This window comes from Apodemus sylvaticus, chromosome 1 (assembly GCF_947179515.1).
Source record: "Apodemus sylvaticus chromosome 1, mApoSyl1.1, whole genome shotgun sequence".
NCBI classification, from domain to species: Eukaryota; Metazoa; Chordata; class Mammalia; order Rodentia; family Muridae; genus Apodemus; species Apodemus sylvaticus.
Window position 1 is genome coordinate 475797 of NC_067472.1, and position 6401 is coordinate 482197.

A 6401-nucleotide genomic window follows, 5' to 3' on the forward strand; every position below is an offset into this window, starting at 1 on the left:
GGTTTTTTTTTGTTTTTGTTTTTGTTTTTGTTTTTTTGTTTTTTTTTTTTTGGATTTGTTTTTTTCGAGACAGGGTTTCTCTGTATAGCCCTGGCTGTCCTGGAACTCATTCTGTAGATCAGGCTGGCCTCGAACTCAGAAATCCACCTGCCTCTGCTTCCCAGAGGGCTAGAATTACAGGTGTGCGCCACCACCGCCCGGCCAAGATGTCATATTGTAACTTCTTTTGATGCTTAACCCTGTCTAGTAATGTATCTGAGTTGGTGTGAAACTGATCCTGAGGAGAAACTAGGGATGATCTTGAAGGTGGGTTGTCATCAACAAGTCTCTCAAGTTCTGAATGATGGTATATATGGTGTATGCCTGCAACCTTAGCACTGGAGGGTGGGGGCAGACAGAGAGAGAGAGAGAGAGAGAGAGAGAGAGGGAGGGAGAGAGTCTTAGCTTGATCCTCAGCACTGAAAAGATTACTTTCAGGATACATTGGCTTTAGCCAACTTGACTGTGACTTGGGTTATCAGTGGTTTGAGTGGTGCTGATGAGGGGATGCATCCCTTCCTCATCCTTCCCCATGGCTCACCTTCTGTAACAATTCTTTGGTGGTGGAGGCTCACCATGGGGTTTCATCATCTTTGGGTTCATGGTTAAAATGTCTAATTCTGAGATTTGGGTTTGGGGAAAGTTGGGGGCAGAGGAAAAAGATCAGGCAGGATATGAAGGACTTAGGGTAGAAGATTCAGGGCTCAAGTGACTATTTTTGTGTAGGGCATTTTCTTAATTAGTGATTGATATGGGAAGGCCCATCCCTGGGCTGGTGGTACTGAGTTCTGTAAGAAAATAGGCAGAACAAGCCATGGGAACCTAGCCAGTAAACAGCACTCCTTTGTGGCTTCTGCATCAGCTTCTGCCTACAGGTTTGGGCTCTGTTTGAGTTCTTGTCCTGGCTTCCTTGGATGATGAACAATGATACGGAAGTATAAGCCACACAAACTCTTTCCTCCACAACTTACCTTTGGTTATGGTATTTAATGACCCAATTAGTTGGATTAGCAATAGCAACCCTAACTAAGACAAGATAACTTGTCTCTTATATGGATAGGTTTTATGTTGCAAGACATTTTGGAACTAGGTCAGTATTGAGTGGCAAGGGACTGGAAAGTAGACATTTGGATTATCTGTCATGACTCAAACTCCAGCAATTGAAACATGTAGAGAGGGACCAGATTGGAAGGGGTACTTGGTAAGTAGAGGGATCATTTAAGTTGAATGCCAATTTGGTTCACAGAATGAGTTCTAGGCTAGTTGGGACTACATAATGAAACCCTGCCCTTAAAACCAAGCTAATAAACAATACATAGAGAGTGAAAATCCCTGTCTGAGAAGTTACCTTCACACAAGTGACGGGGAGTGAGGGGTGGTGGAATCTAGGAATGGTTCTGTTTCATTTTGGTTCTGTCTGTCTTGTGGTCTGTTCTTCTAAGCCATGCTAATTAGGGCCCAGAAGAGACCCCAGATATGAGCATAATTATTTCAGCTTTGACCATCTTGGTGCAGATGGTAGCAGCAATATCAGCAGGAGGTGAACATCTCTAAGCCATCTGTCAGGACCAACAACTGAGACATGAGTGCTCCTTATGAGACAAGCAGTGGACAAGTGCCTGATCCCTCTCTAGAGCCATGCTGACTCTGTTGCTCAATCCTATGGGCTGCTGAGAACTGCTGTTCTGACTGACGTTCCTCCTGCCTTGTACCAAGTTAAGTACATATCCCAGGAGTCTTGGGCTTATCAGGCTTATGTAGTTTTTGTAGGTCCCTGTGCTTGTCCCCGGGCATCCCAGAGCCTGAGTCAGCCCTGGACCCATATAGGAGATCTCTGGCTTCTCCAAAGACCCTTACATTGTCAGAGTTCTATGGGCCTCCATCTAGAATCTAGGGAGTTTCCTTTCTCTCCCATTTTCAGAGAGGTAGTACATCATCCCTGACCAACTGTCTGATGCTAGTGCTCTCTGAACTTAAAATCACCAGTGTTTATTCAAAGAGCTGATGCAGCCACAGTAGCTAGAAAGGGAGACTTTTGCAAGTAGCCTGGATATACTGACCATATTTGGGCTGTGAGACACTCACTCCTGACTACCTTCATGGAAAGGAAGTATATCAATTACTCTTCTCATTACTTGGCAAAATACCCAACAAAAAGCAATGGAAGGAAGGTAGGAAGGAAGGAAGGGATGGAGGGAGGGAGGGAGGGAGGGAGGGAGGGAGGGAGGAAGGGAGGGAGGGAGGGAGGAAGGGTTTATAGTGGCAGGTATGTGAGGAAGCTGGTCACATTGCATCTGCAGTCAGGAAGCAGAGAGATTAATTCTGGTCCTCAACTCATTTTCTTCATTTTGGGACCCCAGCCCAGGCAATGGTGCCACCTATGTTCAGCATGGAGCTTTCCAACTCTGTTAAACCTTTCAGGAAACACACTCACAGGAAAAACCAGAGATTGCATTGCCATGGTGGTTCTAAATCCCATCAAGTTGGTGATGAATAGTAACCATCACAGGGAGATGGAGTTATGGGTATATGTAACAAATGCTTCAAACATAGATTGTTACCCCAACAATTGACCTTGTCACCTAGCATCAGTCCCCTGGGCATATGATAGGAATTTAATATGTTTATTGACTAACAGCTCTCAGTCCTGTCTATTTATATTACAGAAAGGGGAGATATTGGTAGCTCCCATTTAGAGACACTGAATACTTGAGAGAAAGGCTGAAGGGGATTTACAGGGATTGGATTTGCACTGGCTATAATGCCTTGTACAGTCTCAGAGTAGGTTAAAGTTTTCTAATTAATATCACTTCATTAGCCCAGGTTGGGAGTTCTTTAGCCTCCCTCCCTTCCTAAGAGCCCTGGACTTCACCCTGTAATCAAGTCACCACAATATGGCTCTCAAAGAGCACCCTGAAATCATTCATTTGGAACTGGCCCAACAGATGAGGGTCAGTCCTTCCTAACATGCTATGGAGTGCCAAAATTCAGTGAGACTCTGTTAAAAATAAATCCAATTGTTTACAAGGCATATGATAGAAATTCAGGTTTGGTATTCTTCTACTTTTAGGAGCTGGGTATTGATGCTTTGGCAAAGGAGAGACCTGGAAATAAAACCACTATTTTTATAACAGACCTTTTACCCTTAATGCCCATTTTATCCCTGTAAGTGCAGAAAAGTATGGAAATATTGCCATGCTCTTTGGTACAATTTTCCAATTGTATTTTTTTCTGTTAAAAGCCCCAAAAGGGAGTACATTTCTCTACCTACTTATTTGCCACTGTCAAAAGATAACAAAATGAATGCATGACAGTCTCTGCTGTCAATCCTCAACAAGTATGCAATTATTTCAGGCTAGCGCTTTAAGGAAAAATTATTTCCACAGAAGAGAATTGCCTCTTTTCTGAATAAAAGCAGGGCAGGGTTGTTGCCTCCAGATGTTTGAATTTTTAATCCCTGAGGACTGCGGAGGAACATCTGCTGCAACACATGCAGGTTGCTTTCCTGTAGCAGTGCTGGCTCTGGTGCCTTTTTGTGAATAGCAAGTGAAGGACACAGAGTAATTTCTCTCACAGCCTTAGAAAACCTATCATTTCAGGACATTCCATGCCCAGGATGTTGGGCAGTAAATGATGTGAAGGTTTAAAGGGGAGGAGAAAATAGACAATTTTGCCCACCACAATTCAGGGAAGATACATAACTGGAAGTTCTTGAAAGATATACAATTTACTGCCTGTCACAAATAATTGATGGCTGAGATCCCGAAGAATGTGGCCATGATAAAAAATCTGTATAGATACCCACATACTCGGCATCCTCCTGATACTTTACTGGCTTCCTTTTTGCAGAAATCTTTGTGGGATCAAATTAGAAGCACTGTTTGCTGAACGGCAATATTCCCTCCTCCAGGCTTATGGAAGCAGAGCTCCTTGTCTCCCGGGGAGTCTTGGTTTGGCTTTCATCTTTACATTGAACTCCAGTCTTGAATTTTATGACAAGTACATGCAAATAGCAATGACATTAACAGACATCCCTTTAGGTAGAAGGGTAAGGAGGACTCACCTGATTACTTGAACTCTGGAATGAATTGACACAACTCTCTCAGATTTGAAAGGGTCATGGAATTTTTCCAAAAATACTCTGGATTGTTTGGCAAATTTTGCCCAAGTGAAGAACCACCATTGTCCATGGAAAGAGAAGGGTGGTTGCTTGCAGTCCAGCAGGAACTAGAGAGAGACATAGACTACCAGGTGGATGTTGTAGGAATGTTACTGTTGACTCACTGCAGGGAAAACCTTTGCTCCCTGAGAAGAGAAATAAGGGTGACTTACATGGAGAACTGTTCCCTTATCATGGAGGGAAACTGGATAGAGATAGAGGGGTTTTGGGGAGGGCTCCTTAACAAGTTTGTGGCAGTGAAGCAGATGATTTTTAACCATGGCAACAATGGTGATCTGCTTACATTTCCTCATCCAAATGCCAGCACCTGAGAACATTTTTGTGGTATTAAGACTTTGCTTGCTTAGTTCCAGAGTACAGCCACTCTGGAAATTAGTCTGGCAGTTCCTCAGAAAACTGGGAATGACACTGGGTTCCAGAGGACCCTGCTATACCACTCCTGGGCATATACCTAGAGGATTCCCCAGCATGTAATAAGGATACATGCTCCACTATGTTCATCACAGCCCTATTTATAGTAGCCAGAAGCAGGAAAGAACCCAGATGTCCCTCAGCAGAGGAATGGTTATAGAAAATGTGGTATATATACAACGGAGTACAATTCAGCTATTCAAAACAATTAATTCATGAAATTATTAGACAAATGGATGGAACTGGAGAATATCATTCTAAGTGAGATTCTAAGTGGGATCCTAACCCAATCACAAAAGAACACTCATGGTATGCACTCACTGATAAGTGGATATTAGCCTAGAAGCTTGGAATACCCAAGACACAATTCACATATCAAATAAAGCCCAAGAAGAAGGAAGGAAAGGCCCCTGGTCCTGGAAGACTCAGTGCAGCAGTGTAGGGGAATACCAGGACAGGGAAGCAGGAAGGGTTGGATTGGGGAACAGGAAGAGGGCTTATGGGACTTTCAGGGAAGGGGGATCCAGGAAAGGGGAAATCATTTGAAATGTAAATAAAGAATATATGGGGGGGAACATATGCTACCATTAAAAAAAAAAGACTTTGCTTGCTTATGATGTAAACACCAGGGAATTGCATGTCCCTGTTCACAAGGCCTTCAACCAATGATCCGTGTTCCCGAAAATCTGGGGGAATCAGTATCCCTGACCTCAAGCAATACTACAGAGCAATAGTGTTAAAAACTGCATGGTATTGGTACAGTGACAGGCAGGAGGATCAATGGAACAGGACTGAAGATCCAGAAATGAACCCACACACCTATGGCCACTTGATCCTCGACAAAGAGGCTGAAAACATCCAGTGGAAAAAAGATAGCCTTTTCAACAAATGGTGCTGGTTCAATTGGAGGTCAGCATGCAGAAGAATGCGAATTGATCCATCCTTGTCTCCTTGTACTAAGCTCAAATCCAAATGGATCAAGGACCTCCACATAAAGCCAGACACTCTGAAGCTAATAGAAAAGAAATTGGGGAAGACCCTTGAGGACACTGGTACAGGGAGAAAGTTTCTGAACAGAACATCAATAGCGTATGCTCTAAGATCAAGAATTGACAAATGGGACCTCATAAAATTACAAAGTTTCTGTACGGCAAAGGACACCATCAAAAGGACAAATCGGCAACCAACAAATTGGGAAAAGATCTTCACCAATCCTACATCAGATAGAGGGCTAATATCCAATATATATAAAGAACTCAAGAAGTTAGATTCCAGAAAACCAAACAACCCTATTAAAAAATGGGGTACAGAGTTAAACAAAGAATTCTCACCTGAAGAACTTCGGATGGCGGAGAAGCATCTTAAAAAATGCTCAACTTCATTAGTCATTAGGGAAATGCAAATCAAAACAACCCTGAGATTTCACCTTATACCAGTCAGAATGGCTAAGATTAAAAATTCAGGAGACAGCAGGTGTTGGAGAGGGTGTGGAGAAAAAGGAACACTCCTCCACTGCTGGTGGGGTTGCAAATTGGTACAACCACTCTGGAAATCAGTCTGGCGGTTCCTCCGAAAACTGGGCACCTCACTTCCAGAAGATCCTGCTATACCACTCCTGGGCATATACCCAGAGGATTCCCCACCATGTAATAAGGATACATGCTCTACTATGTTCATAGCAGCCCTATTTATAATTGCCAGATGCTGGAAAGAACCCAGGTATCCCTCAACAGAAGAGTGGATGCAAAAAATGTGGTATATCTACACAATG